At 37.1% G+C, this 23,824-nt stretch overlaps 1 protein-coding gene and 1 non-coding gene across 4 annotated transcripts in view; one reads left to right on the top strand and one right to left on the bottom strand.

Annotated features, from left to right (window-relative positions):
• Cc2d2a (Coiled-coil and C2 domain containing 2A) overlaps positions 1-23,824 on the top strand; it is a 144,832-nt gene that overhangs the window by 30,375 nt on the left and 90,633 nt on the right. The window lies entirely within an intron of this gene.
• On the bottom strand, positions 23,109-23,180 carry TRNAG-UCC (transfer RNA glycine (anticodon UCC)). Its single transcript has one exon. It is a non-coding gene; the product is annotated as a tRNA-Gly (tRNA).

The following is a 23,824-nucleotide window of genomic DNA, read 5'->3' as shown; positions in this document are numbered from 1 at the left end:
AACTGTTGAGCAAATTTTATCTGGAGTCCTCCTATACATGTTATTTTGCATGGTATAAATGTATGAAACGGTATCCTCAGTTTCACTTTTCTTCCGAAGAAAACCATGTTAATGATTTATATTCATTCATTCATAGTGTTCTGTTCAAAAGCAGGTCTTTCACTCCAAATCCAGCATTCTCCAATCTTTCCTATTTTCTGCCTTCTTCTTTATCTCCTCATATTATTCATATATTTTAATGTCGTCTATCATCTGATATCTTCTGCAATGAACTTTTCTCCCGTTCACCATTCCTTTGTATCTTTCAGTAGGCAGTTTCTTCTCAACCAATTCCTTCCCTCTTTCTGATCTATTTCAGCATCATTCTTTCTTTACCCACTTTTTCCAACACGGCTTCGTTTCTTATTCTGTATGTCCATTTCATACGTTCCATTATTGATTTATATGGTTCTCGTTATTTATTTTATGCTCGACCATGCCGAAATGTAGTAATTATACACCTGGTAGCAGCCCTTTAATGGACCTTATTAAAGTACACCTATTCATTAAAGTTCAAGTGTTCCACCAATCAGAAAATACCATTGTAGCAATATGAAAGCGCAAGTATCGATTATTCTCGGATATGCAATCGAAAGACAACTAGCGAAACGTCACGGAGGCTGGAAATCCAATACTGTCGCAGAAGGTTATGTTCTGTTACTATAATAATTAGCGTTAATTGTAAATAATGTTCAAATAAATTCAATTTGTCATCTCGTTTTTCAATGTCTAAATCAATTTCAAGGTTATATCAAGATTAATCTTTATTTTGTTCTCTAGATTATATCAAGGTCAATGACATTTGTTTCTAGGAAAAAATCAATACTTTCGCGTCTGCGCACATCTCACAATTTACGAGGTATTCCACAAGATCAGTTCCGCTCTTCAGTCAGATAAGAATAACATGAATACTTATGAATAATTTCAAGTTAGAAATATGGTCGAGCATAAAAAGTCGTATGAAACTTGCCTATAATGGTAAATTAAGACGCTCGTATGAAAATTACTACCATTATAGGCTCGTTGCATAATGTACTATTACAGATTTGCATTTTCAGCGCATGTTGAATTTTAAAAGCCACTGATACAGATATCAACTACTAAATACCGCACCAGCCACCACTGATAATGTGTGTACTTTCTCTGTAAATAATGAATGGAACATCACATTTTCATTTGTTCTTAGCTAGCGTCTGGAACTCATCTCTGAACTCATTAGACACACTTTGTTAAATAGAATATGGAATGAAATTCCTCTAGTCTGGTCTGGGGAGGGTTGTGTAACTCATGACCCATATCCCTGTGATACCTGGATGCGTCCCGCGCACCTGCCGCTTCCAAGATGCGTGACGCGTTGCGTCCTTTTCACCGTCATTGTTGGATTGCAGACCGTTAAGCTGTATCCTTCCACACGCCGATGTGCACTGTGATTGCGAAGCACTGGCCAACCAGGGTCGAGAGAAGAGCTCTCGCTACCTTTTCATGCAATAACTTACTGCTTCCATTGCTTGCTGATCGGGCGTGTGTTCAATTCTCGCTTCGGCTGATTACCTGGTTGGGTTTTTCTCGAGATTTCCCCAACCGTAAAGGTGCGTAAGCGAACGAACAACGAACGAATGATGAAGCGAAACTTCGTTGTTCGTTCGCTGTTTGGAGCAACGTACAAATTATCAGCAAATGGCCAGAAAACATTCACGTTCGCTGATTATCCGCAATAATAGCAGACGAAAATATAATTATAGCAAGTGCAGCCGTTGTTATTATAGGCAGTTTAACAAAAAAAAAAGTTAAAAACCAAAAGGCGATGATGGCAGACGCCACTCTACGAAAGTCGCAGTCAATATAGAGGCACTGACTTGCTTCATGATTTACGTCGAATGGAATCGGGACAGTTTGACAACTTCTGTCGCATTTCAAAAACAGACTTCGAAATATTACTGTGCAAAATGGGGCCAAAAATTTCCAAGAAAGACACAGGCTGGCGAGAAGCAACACCTATTCAGGAAAGGCTAGCATTAACACTTCGATTTCTCGCTACAGGAGATACGTATACAAGTTTAATGTATTATTCGTGTCGAAACAGCTGATTACCAGGATTGTTCCAGAAGTATGTACAGCTATAATTGAAGAACTGGAAGATTTTATTAAGGTACGACTGCAAGACAGGGGAAAGTTTCAATATACGGATACCTCACTGACAATAATTATCTTAAAATATTAAAAAGAGATATTGTGTTTGTCGCACTTTTCAGTGCCAATAATTTATTTTGTGTGCATAGGGTTGGAACTTTGTTTTTTTTCTGGGCGTGAATTTGTCCAAAAGGAACGACATGTGTTTATACGCGAACCAAGTTCCACTTCATCACTCCCCATTCCAGACCTTTCTGTGGACTTCTGTCTTCCCCTCCGGAATGATGTCAGTAGGGACTCAATTTTCTTTTTGACTTCTGCTCCCTACAATAAACAACAATTAATATGTATTCATTGAAAATAAATAAACAAAAATAATCAAATTTTGCACGTATTTCATTCGCCTACCTTGCAGCTGAACATCTTTCCAATAGCTTCCCAAACATCATGTTTTCTTACTTTATTGTGGTAAGTAGGATACTTGGGATTCCATAAAGTTTCCTGCTCCCTATATGCATTAATAAGATTTATAACAGCGTCTTCCGTCCACTCCAGTTTCGACATCCTTTTGGTGGAATTGAACTAAGCGCTGCGTTCTGCTACGAACTACAAGCTAGTGGCAAATCCCGTCCACAACGAATACCAACTTCCTTTGATGTACCGACAAGCGACGGATCACTTCCGAAGGCAAACCAAACGATCGGTTTGCCTTTGCTGCTACGTACACACGTACCGATTTCAATCAGCGAATGCATTCTTTTGTCGTTCGTTCGTTGTTCGTTCGCTATGTGTGTACGCACCGTACGGCGAATGTCAGATAACCTATGAAGAATCATAGGATTCGTCTCGCCAATGTACCATCTCGCTATCAATTTCGTCGACGCTAGAGTCGGCCTGGCCTTCTGTGCTCGAGGTTGCAGGTTCGATCCCGGCCCAGGTCGATGGCATTTAAATCTGTTTAAATGCAACAGACTCATGGCAATAGATTTACTGGCATGTAAAAGAACTCCTGAGGGAAAAATTCCCACACTTGCGACACTGATATAACCTCTGCAGTTGCGAGCGTCTTTAAATAAGCCATTTTTTTTCGACGCTAGATAACCTAGTAGTTGTTACAGCGTCATTAAATAACCAACTGAAAACTGGTTTTATTAAACATTTCGGCAAGCGCGCTGTTGTAAAAAGTAAAACGCATGGCTAGTATTTCTTTTATTTCAATAACGAACTACAGATCATTTGGCTCAAATTATTCAATAAATGATACCGTAAACTGGGGTAAAGAGGATCATATGTGGTAAAGTGGATCATATGTGTATTGTTAGATAAGTCAGCGCCACATGGATCACACATGCAAAGAAAACTATTTTTAGTGGCACTTACAGAAGAAAGGTTTTCTTTTCATGTGTGATCCATGTGGCGCTGCCTTATCTAGGCAATACACATATGATCCACTTCACCACATGTGATCCTCTTTACCCCAGTTTACGGTACTTCTTACTTTTTCACGTGGTGACAAAGACTTCTGTTCTATTGACTTGTTACAATAGTGAAATAAGATGAAGGTTTGGAATGTATGTATGTATGTATGTATGTATATATGTATGTATGTATGTATGTATGTATGTATGTATGTATGTATGTATTTAGTCACACTGCAGTGGGTATATACCCGGTGGCAGTGGTAACTAATTATACTCAATAAAGACAATAATAAACACAATTAATAAAAAATACAATTAATAATACTAATAATTAATACTAGCAATAATTAACAATAATAATAATAATAATAATAATAATAATTTATTTATTTATTATTAATATTTGTGTCCTGAACAACAGCCAGAGGCCAATTATAGTTCAGCACAATACACAAACAGAAGATACAAAGGTGCGAAACAAAAATAAATAATATCTTAAATAACAAAAACATACATAAATAAAATTGAGTACAAACAGTAAAAACTAATAATCAAAACGAAACTAAACCTTAAAAGGATCTAAATTGTGCCCATGCAAATTGGCATATTTTATGCATCTACAGACTGGAGAAAGTGATTTTGAATTTCGGTTATAAAAAATTTTTTGAAATCTTAAACCTTTTGTAGGAATACGAAGGCTGATATTGTTTATGATAGACTCACAATCAATATCACCCTTGATAACTTTGCAAAAAAATTGATAATCAAGATTTAGACGTCTAGCATAAAGGCTACAACAGTTAAAATATTTACAGGTAATAATAATAATAATAATAATAATAATAATAATAATAATGACAGGGAACATCCTAAGTTAAAATAACATTTAAAGTAAATCTAATTTGTATCTTAAATCTAAGTTCGAACTAAAAGCCACGAGTATGATATGTTCATATCTGCACAAGTACCTTTCCACATTACACTCATTTCGCTGTAAACTCACTCACTGCACTGGAACTACGACACATTTCACTGATTCTATCCTGATTTCACTAACACTTCAAAAACATTTCACTGTTCAAATACTTTGCACTGCCACTATAAACTATAAAGCTTCACTGACAGGAACACGTTTCACTTACACAGCACACTTCACTGACACAACATAATTCTTCACTGATACAACACTTCAATAACAAAATATCAATTACACCCTTTAAATACTGCGTATAATTATCGTCTATTAGTAAAGTCCTTAAGCCTATTTTTAAATACATTTTTGGTTGTTGGTAAAGCCTTTAGTAAGTCTGCAGGTAAAGCATTCCAGTCCCTGATAGTACGATTGAGAAAAGAAAACTTTCCGGTGTCCGTCCTCTGCCTTCTTTCCCTCAATTTATATGAGTGGTCGTTCCTTGAAGAGTAATTTGACGGCTGCAGCCTATTTTTTATTTCTCTCCAGGCAGGCTCACCTCTGTATGTTTTGAACAGTGCGCATAATCGAAATCGCGTTCTCCTGTCCGTGAGTATGTCCCATTTTGATGGTGAATTTTTCCGACAACACTTGAGAGCCCGTTTTTGAATGTAGAACATTGTAAAAAAATTCAGCAGTGTTTTAATACATTCAGATTTTCTAAGACTTATCCCAATAATTAATTATAAATAAATTATGTAGTTTTATCATATCAATAAATCCTGAATACATACAAGTGCAGTAGGTAAATGTAAAACAAATCTAGGAATTTTGCTTTAATCTCATTGCTGTAACAGTCGAATTCATATAGATATATAGCCTAGAAGCATTTTAATCCTCTGATTGAGGTTCTGGCTGATATGTACATCTATTATCAGGCAGTACATCTCACTTGACGATATGTGTCAGAGGAAGAATAATTGTTTGTATACATCTGAAGTCTGATTAGAGTAATATGTAGCTAGTCGGAGATGTATGCAATGGAGGGGGGAAGTACCTAATATGAAGTAATTACATAATTAAAATAGGACATTTGATCCAGGGAACATTCGTGTTCGATAGAAGGATAAATAGTTTATTATGTTACTTAAATTGTATTAAAAAAATTAAAATGCGATCATTTTGATCCAGAGACCACTCATTTGGTCATAAAAATTATTTTAGGAAATACAGGAAACGATTGCCTATCAAGTTTTCTGTGCATAAGAAGCTATTTTAATCTTACCTGTCCTCAATTCACTCAGAAGTTACTGTGATAACATTATAGCATTATGTCCATCTAGAGAAACTACACTTTCCAATGATGAAATAATAATTAATTATACAAATCGGTTAATTTAGCTTCCGATATTACTTCATACAAACACAGAAACATTCTCTGTAGGCTATCTTTCATAGCTTTCGAGTATTGTGTCCAAGGCCCCTTATAGACGAAGTCATTTGTTTTTTATTCCATTACACCGCCTTAGATGGCAGTTATTTTAATTTTAAAACTCATTTATTTCATTAAATATCAGTCCTATCAAAATTTTTGAAAGAATAAAACTTATCGGAAATCATTTTTAAAGAAACTTTTATTATGTAACATCTTTCTCAAAAATCAATAATAAGCGAGATATTTCGATTTATTTAATTCAGGCCCCCTTATAAACCCCCTTTTAAATAACGTATTTTGAATGCCATATAGCCTAAAATCTAAGTTACAACGAACTTAATTTATGTTCCAATTTTCATCGAAATCCGTTCAGCCATTATCGCGTGAAAAGGTAACAAACATCCAGACAGACAGACAGACAGACAGACAGACATACAAACAAAAATTTCGAAAAAGCGATTTTCGGTTTCAGGGTGGTTAATTATACATGTTAACACCAATTATTTTTGAAACATCGAAAATTACCAGAAAAATTTTGGCTACAGATTTATTATTAGTATAGATACAGTAAGTACTGTATTTTGATTAAACAAAAACCTAATTAAAATTATCAAACTCAAAATCGCGATATGTCCTAGTTTACGTAAATGGATGAACTACTTTTCTTCCCTCCTATACCTAGCAAAGTGATTTTTTTGTATTTTACGCCAGTATCATCGAACTCCAGTCGTGGAAGGGGGTAGCAAACAGTGTTTGTGGTTCGCGATCCGTTAATTCAAAGGTATAGCCAGGTTAATACTAAAAATGTTAGTAAAAATAAAATGATGTCCCTGTACAAATATTCAATATTATATAAATGTATGTTTTTCTTACTCTATATAACACGGAAAAACGTTGCTGCTCCAAATAAGGAAGCATGAGCGAATATGCCAACTACTGCTTGAACCTTATTGGGAGTCTCCATACTGCAGCGACACAAAGTGTGCGAACAAGTCGGGGCAGTGTGGTGTAGGTGGCTTTCCTTTTCTTAAAGGAGCTGGCTACTTCTTTATGCCTTCTGCCTGTCTTTTCATAGAAATATATACGGACTGGAAGTATTATTCCAGCAGGCAGACACGACATTCTTGCGAAAATGGCATCAGCTGGTGTTTTCTTGTTGCATCACCTGGGAACCAGAGAGGGAAGAAGGCCTCCTGAAGAATAGCATATTGTTGGTCGCAACGCATTGTCCACCAGGTGGCACTGAAGAGGTATTACGTCGGTCGCCCTCTGTAACCTGCACAAGAGGCAACTGCTGCAGTTGTGATCTTCCAAATAAGACCGGAGACACTATTGTATGGTTATATTTTCTTGGAAGTAGACTGAAATGCGAGGGTCGTTTACCCACACATCTTATGTCATCGTAAAGGCAGAAACAGATGTAGCTAAATTTAGTTTGCTCAAGCGTATATGAAGTAGGCCTAAGCCTCTGTTGGCAGTTTTATAGCTGATAATAGACTCTTTCAGTTAAAAAATATATATTGATACCGGAAATTGGTTGGCCCAGACATGAATGGATCAGCTGGTGTATTTGTGTCCTTTGTGGTCTAGCGTCATGCTTTGTCACTGGATTCAAGATTCTTGGGTTCAGACCCTGCCAAGAGCGATGTATTTCTAAGGACGATAGATTCCATCTCTACGGGACAATTCAGTAGATCTCACTATGATACTACCAGGTCCAGGTGCAAATCCCGGCTGCAACATATTGCTTGGTTGACGTTTTCTCTGGAATTTTTCTCAACCCGCGTGAAAGAAAATCCAAAAAAACTTCTAGACAATTGAAGGGGTGAGAATGATGTAGCCCTAAGCCACACAGGCAAAATTTTACAGGAGAGCGTGTTAAAGGTTTAGAGTGCAATGCTATTAGGTGCGGTATCATAATTTCTTTCGGCCTATACTTAGTCATTTGTTGAGTAATTTTTATAATATTTTAATAGCAGCTTCCTCATATGTGTAAGAAATGAACTCGCACAAAAAATATTTTTGTTAACGTGGACTCTTCACTTTGAGAGAGGAACATAGGTTAAGGGTGTTTGAGAATAAGTTGCTTAGGAAAATATTTAGGGCTAAGAGGGATGAAGTTACAGGAGAATGGAGAAAGTTACACAACACAGAACTGCACGCATTGTATTCTTCACCTGGCATAATTAAATCCAGACGTTTGAGATGGGCAGGGCATGTAGCACGTATGGGCGAATCCAGAAATGCATATAGAGTGTTAGTTGGGAGGTCGGAGGGAATAAGACCTTTGGGGAGGCCGAGACGTAGATGGGAGGATAATATTAAAATGGATTTGAGGGAGGTGGGATATGATGGTAGAGACTGGATTAATCTTGTTCAGGATAGGGACCAATGGCGGGCTTATGTGAGGGCGGCAATGAACCTCCGGGTTCCTTAAATGCCAGTATGTAAGTAAGTAAGTAATAATAATAATAATAATAATAATAATAATAATAATACTGACGATGGTTAATCTATCAGTAGTTGTAATATATTGTTTAAATATTTCTTTTTGGCATTCCGGACTGACATAATTGTTTAATTATTACTCCATTCTTATCTCTTTCTAGTCATAGTATACAGGTACTTATATTCTGTAATTTTTTTTTTTGGACTCACTTAACCTCAGATATGAATACGCCATGTTGTGTAACTAAAGAAAACGTAACGTCCCCCCCCCCCCGAATATTTATTGAGACAGTACTAAAGACAAATTCATTCATTGAGTTCCTTCCTCTGTGAAGAATGCCTGAGAACGTAAGTAAATACAAAATGAAGGCGGAGTAATCGAAAGGAAGGTTGAAGAGGTAAACGATGTATTGAGAATACTCTTCATAGGTCTACCCCTTTTTACACCATCGTGGCCTAAACTCGGCCTCTAGACGTAACACTACCTCGACTTGCAATCTGGATAACAATGCCTTCATTTGGTCTAGGTCACCACCAGCAGGAGTGGAAAGTTCTTGAGGTGTAGTGGTTTTAATGATGATAGGTATCTCGACTTGGCACAGCCAGCCGGTTTTCACCTTTTTGACCCTTTTTGTTGCTTAGTGCTCACGTGTTGAAGAGCATTATGTGGCCAGCCACCTGCATATTTACCTGTGCCCTTTCTTGTGTGGTATGCTATCCGTGTCTGCTCAATATTCTGTTCAGTGGAGAAATCGGCGAGTTCGATTCTCTCAGGTAACGGATATTTATCTTCCTACCATAAGAATTGGAAGTATTAGTTATGTATTTTCTTAAGTGGTGGTCTTGCGCCATGCTGCCCACATGACAAAAGAATCCCGCTATTGGTTCATAATTCTCATAATCCACCGGCGTAGCTCAGACGGTAGTGCGTTTGTCTATAAGTCCGGGGCTGTACCTATTCGGGCGTGGGTTTGATTCCCATTTGGGTCGAATATCCGAGGTTTTCCTCAACTGTGAAGCGAATATCGGACAATCCATACCGAATCCTCGTCTCATCTCGCGAAATACCATCCCGTTATCACCAATCTCATCGACTCTAAATAACCTAGTAGTTGTTAAGACATACTTACTTACTTACTTACTTACTTACTTATAATCCTTTCGCTGTAAGAAAAATCCTAATATAAACAATAGCACGTGACTGAAGTGAGGCTTCATTGGCCACTGTTTGGCGCCATAGAATCTCAGTATATGTTCCCGCCTACTGTTGTACATTCTGTTTCATGTTAAACATTTCCCGTTACTCGTCAAGTAGGCCTAACCTCACTACTATGCATTCATTTGCTTAGGAAACAGTAATTATAATTACTGTAATTAAAACTCACATAACTTATTATATACATTTAAGACTATTTGTTTTTCTCCGCTTTTGAGAGGGTTTCTACTTTTATGTTTAATAACCACACACACCGAGGATGCAGAAGCCCACGTGCTTAAGTGAACAGCTACGAGCTCAAGTGACGCCAGCTCGTTACAAGAACAGACTACCTCGGTATTACTGTTGGTATTCATCCGCGTTCATAGTACGTAACAAAATGTAAAAGTAGCTTTTCTTTTACATATCGTTTTACATATGGGTGAAGTTATATGTTTCATCGTATTTAACAACTAGAATTCAATTTTTTATTTTCAAATAATACAAGATGATAGTTTCCAAATACGGACTATATTTTCCTGCGTCATATGAGTGTTTCGACTAGCAGCCAGTCACGGGTATGACAGCCAAGTGCTTGTGTTTACAGTAGGATTTTTCTTACAGCGAAAACAGTATACTTACTTGCTTTTAAGGAACCCGGAGATTCATTGCCGACCTAACATAAGCCCGCCCTCGGTCTGTATCCTGTGTAAGATTAATCCATTCTCTATCATCATATCCCACCTCCCTCAAATCTATTTTAATATTATCCTCCCATCTACGTCTCGGCCTCCTCAAAGGTCTTTTTCCCTCCGGCCTCCCAACTAACACTCTATATGCATTTCTGGATTCGCCCATACGTGCTACATGCCCTGCCCATCTCAAACGTCTGGATTTAATGTTCCTAATTATGTCAGGTGAAGAATACAATGCGTGCAGTTCTGTGTTGTGTAACTTTCTCCATTCTTCTGTAACTTCATCCCTCTTAGCCCCAAATATTTTCCTTATACCGTCTTTAAATAGCTAAATAAAATGAATTCTCATACGATTTGAAAATAGAACACTCTAAAATTGCAATCCTTGAAAATAAGGCGATGAACAAAGCAACGGGAACCTCAAGTTGTGGCACTCCGGACGCCTTTGATGCGCATATCTTCGTAGAATATTGCGGGAAAGTGAAAGTTCGTTTCCTGCACCACGTAAAAAGTTTTATGATTTAAAGGTCGACAAAGCGGTCTGTGTTAAAGGTCAAGTTCCTTCTTGGTAGTGCATAGAAGACACGTGCAGATTGTGGTGGCTGCAGTGGTTAAGACACACGGCTTTGACTATGTGGGAATCTACAATTGTGAGTTCGAATCCCGCCTGGGCATGAATATTTGCCCGTTTTTAATGTGGTGTCCTTTGTTTTCTTAGGCGGAGGTTCACGTCACGAAACTTCCGTCGTTTGTGTATGTTTAATATTAGGTTAGGAGAACTTCTGAAGTAGGCCAGGACCCACAAAGGTTTATCATGAATGACAGTGTGACACAGATGTTCATCCCTTCTCTACGTTATTGTTTAGCGACACTTTTCTGCCCGTTATACTCATTAGAGATGTTCGGCGAAGTATGCCAATCCTATGTGCACATGGATTTCGAATCAATGATGCTTACAATAGAGTGCTTCAGTCTAATTCTTATGAATGAAGTGGAGCGATCCTACAGTCTGTTTCATCTTCTTGCTTTGCATTATTTTATAAAGACACAAAACAAGCCAACGAAGATATGATTAAGAGTTCTACCACAGTCTAGTATATACAGTCGCGAAGCTTGGGGTGATTTTTTGCATTTCTCGCGATAATTGCTAGCCGCTTGGAGCGCTGTGTGTACTAGGAACAATAGACTGTGTCACTGCCATCGTGATCTAATACAGGCCGTAAGGCAGACCATGTGACTCGCTTAAACCGATCACGAAGGGCGGCGTTTCAACCATATAAATTAATTGGAATGCATAAAAAGTAACATATATTTCTCTAAAATGTAGTGTAATTGCATTAATAAAATTTAAAGCAATGATTAGGAGACACTTCAGACATAATTCCTTGCGAGTTAAGGTGTAATATTATTTTTGGTGTGAAAATTACGTTGTTCGTATGTATAATACCTGCCTTTATTTCGTTTAAATATTGCGAAATTCTTGTACATTCATTTATGCACGATTCAATAATTTTCAGTTGCACCGCACGGATATTTAGATATGTTGAAATTATAGGTTATGTTTACTGTCCCAGTTGCTCCTTTCTGTCTAATTTTAGTGGTCTCCAATGCCCTGCCATTCATATGGAAATATTATAGGTTATGTTTACTATATCTTATATTCCTAAATTCGCAATTATACATTATAATTAAGCATAATGTCATGTATGATACTCCACACATTCAATTTGTCTGTATTTTAATACTACAATTGAGTATTGAATTATTGTATTTATCTACTACCTAAGAGACAAAGTAACAATCGTACGTACATTAATTTCATAAGAGTGGTATGATAAATTTTCTGTCTTTATCAAGGAAGGTAGATGTGCTATATTAAAATCACAATATAAATTCTTTTTTATTAAACCTCAAAATAGCTTCCATTCTAAACTTAAAATGTTGATGGGAAAAGATTATGTTAACATGTAAAATTCTCTTCACATTAAAATAACACAGTTTTGTAATTATTTCTGCAACATATTATGCAACAAGAAGTAAAGGGTACTTATGGACACATTACACTAAATAAAACTTAGCTATGATACGCAATAAAGTTATAATATAATAATTCACTGATCTCCATACACTGAAATAGAAAACCCAAACATACATTACGTCCTGATCTAGATCGAAAAGGCATTGACTGTGCCGTATTTCGCATTGTTGTGAAAAGTTGTGTAAACTGTGAAATGTTCGTTATCGGTTGTAATAACTGTAAATGGCCAAAATACAATAATTTGAGTAATAATATGGGACAAGGAGACGTTTGTTGCACTATAAAGTCTAAGAAAAAGAGGTCAGAGTTATCCTTCCGAAAGATCCAGGAAGGTGAGTTTATAAAATATAATATATAACTTACTTTATGAAAATAATATATAAACCTTATGTATTTCGTATTTCAATAGTGGAATGAAGGTGTTAATTTTTCAGAAGAACACGATATCAAAAGTACAATACATTTTATGGTCTGCTAGGGAAAGTCTCTGTGATGAGGCGATAGTAGCGATCCTGGTGGCTAGCAACTATCTATGGATGCATATTTCAACTGTCTATGTTTGCATATTTAGTAAGTATTTAGCTTCGGAACTATATACTAAACTGTGCTACGGTTGTCAATTCGAGCCCCGCTTGAAGTATGGATGACTTACGTCGGGAGTCTGGCTTCATACTCGTACGGAGTTCAATTCAAGGGAGCATCGCTATGTATTCGTCTAATGCCATATATAAGAAATCAAGATATGAACTTCGATGAAGGCTTAGCATAGGTTTAGAGATGAAAACAAAATAGAAATGCATACTGTCCTGGTTCATAGATGTTAATAGTATAATTCACCATTGTTAGCGTTCGTTTACACTAAACTATTGGATATGGAACATCCCTTTGCAAGATAACAATACGTCTGCTATGAATTTGATCGTTCTGATTTAGGTTTGAACCCGGCATAACCATTATGAAGAATCATTGTATTATCATTCCACTTACCACAGCCTTAAGGAGCCAAATTTTTTGGCTTAAAAATCGATAATGTGTTAAATTGGAAAAATCATATTAAAGAAATTACCCCCAAACTAAATTCAGCTTGTTTTGCTATTAGATCTATGCAAAAGATAGTAAATATCAATACCTTAAAAACAATATACTTTGCATACTTCCACTCGGTAATGAGTTTTGGAATAATATTCTGGGGAAATTCCACAGATAGTAACAATATATTTCTATTACAAAAAAGAGTAATTAGAATAATAGTAGGTGCGAAATCTAGGGAGTCGTGTAGGACTATTTTCAGAAAACTACAAATAATGCCCATGGCTTGTCAGTATATCTTTTCATTAATAGTCTTCCTCGTATGTAATCGTGAAAACTTTGTAACTAATTCAACAGTTCATAGCATAAATACGCGTAAAAAATGACTTTCATACTCCATCGGCAAGTCTATCGTGCTATCAAAAAGGAGTGCGTTATATGGCAGTAAAAATTTTTAATAGCCTCCCTATCGATATAAAAAATGAAACTCAAAACATAAAATTATTTAGGGCCAAATTAAAGAAGTACCTAATTTCTCACGCCTTCTATTCTGTAGGTGAATTCATGACATTCAATAACGCTTCATGAAATTGATACTAAAACTTTGTGTTGTACTAGTAGACTATATTGTAAATCTCGACTGTATATATTTCATCTAGACTGTGACTATAAATTAAGACTTTATAATAGTATTAAGTTTTTTTACTTGTTCCATATTCTAGCTGTAAGCATGTATGAATACCATGGAATGTTAATAAATACAATACAATACAATACAAAACAGATTCCGCTGTCCTCTGTCTTAACAAATCGCTTTGAAATTAATACTTCTATCGGCTACATTTGTTGTCTGCTTAGTGGGGTTTGAGTAAAGGAAGCAACATGTTGCACCTGTCATACTCTATGCTCTTGCCATGAGGAAGTCTGGCGATGGTCTACATAATTTCGATGGCCTGCTCGATTCCCACAAACTCAAAATACAGATGTACCGCTTGAATTACCAGCTGTTGCAACGAACAGCAAATGTCTTCTTACATATTGCTGCGATCGCTTCAGTTGTATGGACTAATTAGTTACTTGAAAAATAAAACACATATGAAAAAAAGTACTCACGACAGTTGACAATCGCTCCATAAAATAAAAACATTGAACATTATTCAGTATCCTGCTGCAGGTGGCAAACGTTATGTGAAATCATAATTACATCATACAAAGACATATTGTTGATATGTTACCAGTTTCCTTGGTAGTGCATTGCAGCATTGTTATTGAAAAAATTCCTTCGATATATTTATCGACTGCCTTCCGTGGCCCGTTAGTCAGCATGCTGGCTTCTAGATCAGGAGGTCCCGGGTTCCATTCCCGGGCTCGGCTCTCAGTGAATTTTTCTTGATGAAGAAGAATTCCCTGAGTGTCTAGAGTCTGGAAATTTGTACGAGTGTGAGTGTGATTGTGAGTGTGCCGGGTTAATATTAATTAACCAATCATCACAAATATAAAAATACATCAGGACTGTCGCTGGGCAGTAACCTGAACACACGTTTCAGCGTCACATTGTTGACAAGTAACTCCATCTGATAGAGTTACCAACAACGAAAAAATATATATATATATATTTATTAATAAACGCTTTCTCTATTCATAATAAGAAAATCAGATATAATGTCTTCCTGGTCGATACTGTTAATGTAACCTGTGCACCAAAATGAAACTGGTAATAGATCATTAGGAGATATTTGAAAAATCTAAAAATAAGTTTTTTTCTCTAACATTCACCGTTTTAGAAATCGTTATGAAGCATTTGGCAACAGCACGGCTGCTGCAATATCTCTAAGCAACCGCGGCCTGCACTAATTACCTTCCCCTCCCCCTCTGCTTATTCAGTCGGTAATACGCGACGTGCGCTGCTTTGCAAGATTTATTTCAACGATTTTCGTTATTATTCAGTTTAAATTCATGGCTAAACGGTTTGTTATGCAAATAAAGATCCAAGACATTAACTGTTCAGATTATTTTTACCTTCCTGCTTGTTTAGCAATCAGCTACTTCTCCCGGGTTATTACCGCAATAGAGCGCTGCAAACATTGGGCAAAGACTATTTTTTTTCCTGCATAACGGTGCTCCATCGAAGGAGAAATGTAATAAAAGTTTTGTTATCTTTAACATGTACAATCACCTCTTAAATGTTGGTGCAGAGTTACCATCCACCTTCTATATATAGGGTGTTTCCGAGGTGGCGTTACAAACTTTCAGGGATGATGGCGAAGGGAACATGTATCAATTTGAGATAGGAACCCTGGTCCGGAAATGACTGAGTCGAAAGTTACAAGCAAAAATAGTTGTGTGGAAATGGAATAATTTTATTCCTCTGTACACCTTATTTCTGTGTATTTATCTGTACATCTTACACATACTGTATTCATCTGACGTTGTTTACGTTGTCTACTTACAGTATTCCATTCAGTGCGCTGTCTGAGGGATGGGGACAGGAAACTACACTAAATCAATGCAGATAGCGTAATGTGTAACGGACATGGTCGGTCCTGATATGCACGTCTGTAGACAGCAGTGTATGTGTACAAGTTGGTGCTATGCATAGAATTTCTCTAGCCCGCGCTACGAGCGTGCTAAACTAGCCCCGGCTATCGACTGGTTACTTGTACAGGATTCATATCATATCATATCATATCATATCATATCATATCATATCGCCAACACTGGTTTATGAATAAGAAAAATGTTAGTACGCTGATCATCCACCGGAAGCCCGCGCTAAGAATGTCTATGAATATGGCCCGCAATGTCCAGTCGATCAGTCCTAGTGAAATGGAGGAGTAGGCCTACACGAGAGAGGAATTAAGGCTGGTTCACAATAAACCGGGAACGGAAACGGTAACGAAAACGAGAACGGAAATAATGTTAAAATCAACGTATTTAAATGTGAACGTTCACAATAGTTAATTGTGAATCCTCACATTTGAATACATTTATTTTAACAATATTTCCGTTCCCGTTCTCGTTGCCGTTTTCGTTCCCGATTTATTGTGAACCAGCCTTAAGCAGACCTGATTTTCGAATACGGATGAGCCAATGGGAACAGTAAACAAGCTCACAGATTGTATCGGGTCAAGTACCCGTAGGAGACAACCGGCCCATAACATCTTTCCACGACTGTTCCAAAGGTTAAGGGGAGGAGGGCACGTGGTGCCAAATTACAATTCCATTTCCACACAACTATTTTTGCTTATAACTTTCGACTCAATCATTTCCGGATCATGGTTCCTTATCTCAAATTGATAGGCCTACATATGCCCTTCGCCATCGTCCCTGAAAGTTTGTAACACCACCTCGGAAACACCCTGTAGATGTGTCAGGCAATTCAAAAGTCATTTCAGAATTTAAAGCGTTATAAATATTATATTTGATATAGAATTAAAAAACAAAAACATTACTGTGTTGGGCAGACAATGAGGTTTTGTTTTTATAAAACATTAGGAATATATCGGCCGGATTGAGGTCTGGAAATCGTGGAGGCCATATTGTTGGAAAGTGCCTACTGATGACACGATCGCCGAAGATACGTGTAATTAATTGTTTTGCAAAGGTGCAAATATGGGACGGTGCACCATCTTGCAGTTCGTGGTTCTTCAGTTTAGGGGTGACTAAGTTTTGAAATATAGGCTACTACTAGCGCTCCTCGTTTACTGTGTCAGTCTCTATTACGCCATTGTTGGATCTAAAGCACTAGTTGGACTTATGATGAATTGCGAAGTGAAGCCACACTATACAGCGACTTTCAGATTATGAAGACCTTGTTGAATGGGAGTCATTTTAGATCTAATTCTGCAATTACGTGTGTTAAATCCACCCAACTTTAGGGGAGCTTTACCTGAAAGCCAGATTTGCATAATATATACGTCACTGTAGATACGTTAACCACAATTCAAGTCACACAGAGTTTGTGTGCACTCAAAGTTGGGTTTCTGTCGCCTTGTCAGCCCACTTGAGTTGTGTAGTTATAAAGGGAAAAATTGGGAGAGTATCTGGTGTAGTTTCTGGATAGCTCAGTCGGTAGAGTATTCGGGCCCTAAGTGAAGGGTCCTGGGATCGATACCCGGCCCCGGAACAATTTTTTCCTTGAAATTCTTCATATATTTTCTGCTTGTGACTTTGAGTGCGAACACTGTTTTTAGTTTAAAACCTGGGTGTGTACAATAGTAATATGCGTTACAACGCGGTATGTTTTCTTTCAATTCTCGGAAATTAAAAAAGCTCAACTACGTTTCGCTTTTTCAAACTTTTCCTCGAACATGAAAACTTCAACATACCGCTCGTGTATCGTACATTATTTTGTGGGAAGATCGTTTATTACATACCTGAAAGAGGAATTTCTAATTAGTTACAATGAAATCTCCATCTTGGTTTCTGTTCAATGACGGCAAATTTGCAAAACAAAAATATCTATCTTCAACATTGTTGCTTTAAAATGTTTTCTGTGTTTACTATACTCCAGCAGGCCGTGATATACGACTGTCTTTTTTTTTCCCCCAGTCTATGATGGGTCTGGAATCTTGTTGATTTTTTCACGGCTTCCTTAATGTTACTTGCATCACGAATGCAGTAACTTTAGTGGAGTTGTAGAGTTTACTTAATTTTTGCAAATATTTAAAAACAATAATTAACAGTGCAATTTAGGTGAAATTGCAGTGGTAAGTTTCCAATTTATAATTATTACTATATTGAACGTCTCTAAAAATAATATGTTAAAAGCCTAAAGCAGTAAAATCAATATGTCACTTAAGCGGTAAGAAGAGGGAAATTGTTATGTGTGTTAGATTGGGAATACTGAATGTGGAATTTTAGACTTTCCGCGGATTGGTTTTGTGCGGAAACCAAGCAAATACGCACGATCTCACACAACGATGTTTACCTGGATTTCTCCATACTGTGATATTATTCATTTGAAAATGGCTGCACACTTGACTAACATTATTGCTTTAGTTCTTTCCCATTCTCACTTCATCGATACTCCTTTGTTACCACGTGATCAATTTATCAACTCTGTGCAGTTTAAGTGGACTATTAAGCAATTAAGTTAATTCTGTCATAACTAGGTAGATGAAAAAAAAGTCTGAATTGAAATTACAAGAGTAGGCCTATAACCATTTTTACGCCTGATATCCAATTACCGCCGTGCAGACGGTGTCGGGCAAGACAACTGTTCGAAGGGGTCCTGACGAAAAGGCACCATGTGCCTCTCAAAGTCGAACGGGTGTCGAGCAGGACGCTGATGAAGTCGCAAGGTGAGAGACGAACGGGCAGCCGGCAGATGACCCGGAAGGGGAAATTAAAATAGAGACAACTGCTTCCGCTTCAATGGCAGTAGTCACCTTTCAATTGCAGCTTTCAGGAAGCCGCGTTTGGTCAGCTGGACTTCCCAAAATGAGCGGTTTATATATTTTTTACTAATAAATTAGTCTGTTTCTTAGAGGGAAGTTGTAAATATCGACTGCATTGTGACGAGCCCGGCCACTCATGCTACTATTGAGCTGGACGGGCGCTGATGATCGCTTTCGTACAGATGCCCGTTTTTCCGTTCTAAGACAAATGGAATTCGTTAGTGCCCACGAGACCAACACGTGTCTTCGCGCAGGGTGGTACGTCGTGGAGGGGATGATAGGTAATAATTATTGATACCTGGCGGGTGGCTTCGTTAGCTAAGATCTCATCAAAACACCGGGGTTCGATTCAGGCGGACAAGGCGACTTCGGGCACAAATTTGCGAGCATTTCAGTTTTCTGAATGAACTTCTTCGTGTCCATTGTCGTCGTCGTAGTCGTCATCTCATCATCATCATCATCATCTTCTTCTTCTTCTTCTTCTTCTTCTTCAGACACGCTAATGAACTATGGTTAATTAAACACCCGATACAAATAAGTAACGTACGTATATATACACACATGCATTCGCCTGTCCATATGTCCACCCATCCAAGTACATACATACATACATACATACATACAGTCGGTCTGGGTAGCGTAGTTGGTATAGCGCTGGCCTTTTATGCTCAAGGTTGCGGGTTCGATCCCGGGCCAGATCAGTAGCATTTAAGTGCGACAGGCTCATGTCAGTAGATTTACTCACATGTAAAAGAAGTCCTGCGGGACAAAATTCCGGCACACCGGCGACGGAGTTGCGAGCGTCGTTAAATAAACCATAGTTATTTTACATAGGCTACATACATACATACATACATACATACATACATACATACATACATACATACATACATACAGTCCACGCCTGTGGAGTAACGGTCAGCGCGTCTGGCCGCGAAACCAGGTGGCTCAGGTTCGAATCCCGGTCGGGGCAAGTTACCTGGTTGAGGGTTTTCCGGGGTTTTCCCGCAACCCAATACGAGCAAATCCTGGGTAACTTTCGGTGCTGGATTCCGGACTCATTTCATTGGCATTATCACCTTCACCTCATTCAGACGCTAAATAACCTGAGATGTTGATACAGCGTCGTAAAATAACCCAATACAATAAAAATAAAATACATACATACATACATACATACATACATACATACATACATACATACATACATACATACATACATATTATACAGGACATAAATATACAGGGTGATTCACGAGGATTTACCGTCACTTACGGAGCATATTCCTGAAGACATTTTGAGTAAAAAATATCATATAAAAATGGTCCTATTCTCAATATTTTCAGAGCTACATTAATTTGAAGTGTTAAAAATATATTTTTCTTAGTTTTAAGGGTAAAATAATATTGATGTATTATCGTCACCGACAAGCGAACAACAATCAATAAGCAAATAAAGCTTTCAGGAATAACTCCCTGTAAAGTTAATTTGAATAATTTCGAGGGAAAAATTGTTCCGGGGCCGGGTATCGAACCCGGGACCTTTGGTTAAACATACCAACGCTCTCCCATTGAGCTACCCGGGAACTCTACCCGACACCGATCCAATTTTTTCCTCTATATCCACAGACCTCAAAGTAGGCTGACAACTGTCAAGCAACCAACATCTGAGTGCACACTAACTCTGTGTGACTTTAAATTGTGGTTTTCTGTTACGTACAGTGATGTGTATTATGCAAATTAAGCTTTCAGGAATAACTCCCTGTAAAGTTAATTTGAATAATTTCGAGGGAAAAATTGTTCCGGGGCCGGGTATCGAACCCGAGACCTTTGGTTAAACGTACCAACGCTCTCCCACTGAGCTACCCGGGAACTCTACCCGACACCGATCCAATTTTTCCCTCTATACTCAAAGTTGAGTTCTGTGGATATAGAGGGAAAAATTTGATCGGTGTCGGATAGAGTTCCCGGGTAGCTCAGTGGGAGAGCGTTGGTACGTTTAACCAAAAGTCCCGGGTTCGATACCCGGCCCCGGAACAATTTTTTCCCTCGAAATTATTCAACAATCAATAACTTAGGAATTACACATCTTATCTTAAGTCTGCTCATGGATATAATTATTATTATGATCAAGATGCAAGACAAGCAACTCTGTGCGACCAAGCGTTGAACCGTATCGAATGAGGACAATAATAATAATAATAATAATAATAATAATAATAATAATAATAATAATAATAATAATAATAATAATAATAATTTTATGTGTGGTATTTTCTATTTAGGATTAGAGGGTTGAAGCCTCTGTAAATGTTTTAAGGTGGTCGCCACATCAATTTTGAGTTCTACAAAGTAATACCCTTACATAATAATATCTGAATAATTTCTATGCTACGAATATTAGAAATGCGTAACTTTATATATAATTTAATGTAAAATAGATATTGAGAATTAATTTCTAATTTATAGACGTGTTAAAGTTTTCAATCTTTCCTGAACCATTGTGCTTCTCAGGTAGATTTTCATTATTTTAAGTCTGGAAAATGAGTGCTCGCCCTGGCAGATAACAGGAACGATCAGGAACATCATCAAAGCTGTAAAAAATTTCCGAAAAACCGGATGAAAGAAAATGATTTTTCACTTATAAGAAGAGAAGCTAGTTCACTGATTGTTGTCACTTTTGAGATCTCATTAGTAAGTGCTGGTTGCATACTTAAAATTTCTCGCCGAAATGCTGAAAAATGTCTTTGCTGTACGTATCTGCGAACTTTTAGCCTTATGTAGGAGTTCAATGTCACATTTTATATCTTATTATTATTATTATTATTATTATTATTATTATTATTATTATTATTATTATTATTATTATTTCAAGTCAGAAATCTTAGTATTAGTTCAGTCTATTACTTGTCAAATCCTTGTACGGGTATACGCAGAAATGAATGCCACGTATTTAATATATTTAATGACTGATATTACAACAAACGAAAGAAATATATAAAAATGTGACGATGATGACAATATAATAATAATAATAATAATAATAATAATAATAATAATAACACGGGAATTTTACTGGAAGCAAGTAAAGAGATAGATTTGGAAGTAAATCCCGAAAAGACAAAGTATATGATTATGTCTCGTGACGAGAATATTGTACGAAATGGAAATATAAAAATTGTAAATTTATCTTTTGAAGAGGTGGAGAAGTTCAAATACCTGGGAGCAACAGTAACAAATATAAATGATACTCGGGAGGAAATTAAACACAAAATAAATATGGGAAATGCCTGTTATTATTCGGTTGAGAAACTTTTATCATCCAGTCTGCTGCCAAAAAATCTGAAAGTTAGAATTTATAAAACAGTTATATTACCGGTTGTTCTTTATGGTTGTGAAACTTGGTCTCTCACTTTGACAGAGGAACATAGGTTAAGGGTGTTTGAGAATAAGGTGTTTAGGAAAATATTTGGGGCTAAGAGGGATGAAGTTACAGGAGAATGGAAAAAGTTACACAACACAGAACTGCACGCATTGTATTCTTCACCTAACATAATTAGGAACGTTTGAGATGGGCAGGGCATGTAGCACGTGTGGGCGAATCCAGAAATGCATATAGAATGTTAGTTGGGAGGCCGGAGGGAAAAAGACCTTTGGGGAGGCCGAGACTTAGATGGGAAGATAATATTAAAATGTATTTGAGGGAGGTGGGATATGATGGCAGAGACTGGATTAAACTTGCTCAGGATAGGGACCAATGGCGGGCTTATGTGAGGGCGGCAATGAACCTCCGGGTTCCTTAAAAGCCAGTAAGTAATAATAATAATAATAATAATAATAATAATAATAATCGTAGCAACAATATCTATAACCTCTTTAACAGCAACAATAACGGGCGGGCCCCTGAAAATTTGTCGGTCTAACCACGCTGTAGTTGCACTCCTGAAGCAAACCTATCGTAATCCCGTACTGTACCAGTCTGGAGACTATCAATAAGTATCCTTAGTTAAAAATTCCCATCTAAGGTAACTTTTTAAATGGATTTTGTTTCAATTCTGAAATTACAAATTTCATTTCAGTAATGGAATGGCGTATAGTAATTCCGAAAACAATGGGAACTTATACTGGTTTATAGGTCACCGATGCTGTATTATACTATTCATCACTTACGTAGATTTCATTATTTTATGATATGATGTCCTAAGAAACAAATTACATCGATTTTTAATGAGATTTAATTTAGTATCTTTACTTATGATAATTTACAGAAAACTTAAATATTACCATAAATAGCCGATGAAATTACCGCCATTATTACGAAGAGAGAGAGAGAGAGAGAGAGAGGAAAAAAAAAAGAAAAAAAAAACAGTGCGATGGCCGGGAATCGAACCCGGATCAACTGCTTGGAAGGCAACTATGCTCACCATTACACCACCATCGCACACGTTGAGGTGCCTCTTAATACAGCGTGATTATAGACACCAGTTGCTCCTCGCCATGCTGCTTTCTGACACGAGCTTGCATAATAATAATAATAATAATAATAATACTTCGCCATAGTGAATAGCAAGCAATAATGTTGTTTAACTTAGGACGGTATAACGTCTTTCATTTGTTGGATATTTTCAGGTCAACAAGTGGAATCGTGGAAAAGAAAATAGTCACCCGTTACACACAGACATGGGATGAAACCTGTTTACGTAAAAGAAATGTTTATTTAATTTCCAAAATTGTATAACTTGGCTCTAATTAAGGTAATTATGATACGAATGTTTCTTGCGTTGTATTTTCAAGGTAATTAACAGTAGGCACGTCTCGTTTTAATAATTTTATGTATTTAAATATGGTTTCTTCATATTCCATGCTGTTTGATTTGAAACAAAGCTGTCCACTTTTGAGTGCTGCGTCAGGGCCGGGCAAAATAAGAAAAATGGATATCTTACGTTTTATGGTTGTACATTCAGGTAATAATTTTAATACACACAAAATCACCTGAAGTTTTAATACCTACGTGAAAATTATTTGTCACGGAGTTAGAAAGATGCAGGGTTTCTATCGAATGTAAAAGAACATTACCGGTAACAA

The sequence above is a fragment of the Periplaneta americana genome, chromosome 7 (genome assembly GCF_040183065.1).
Source record: "Periplaneta americana isolate PAMFEO1 chromosome 7, P.americana_PAMFEO1_priV1, whole genome shotgun sequence".
Classification (NCBI taxonomy): domain Eukaryota; kingdom Metazoa; phylum Arthropoda; class Insecta; order Blattodea; family Blattidae; genus Periplaneta; species Periplaneta americana.
Note: the sequence above shows the minus strand (reverse complement) of the source record. Positions and strands in the feature narration are given on the sequence as shown.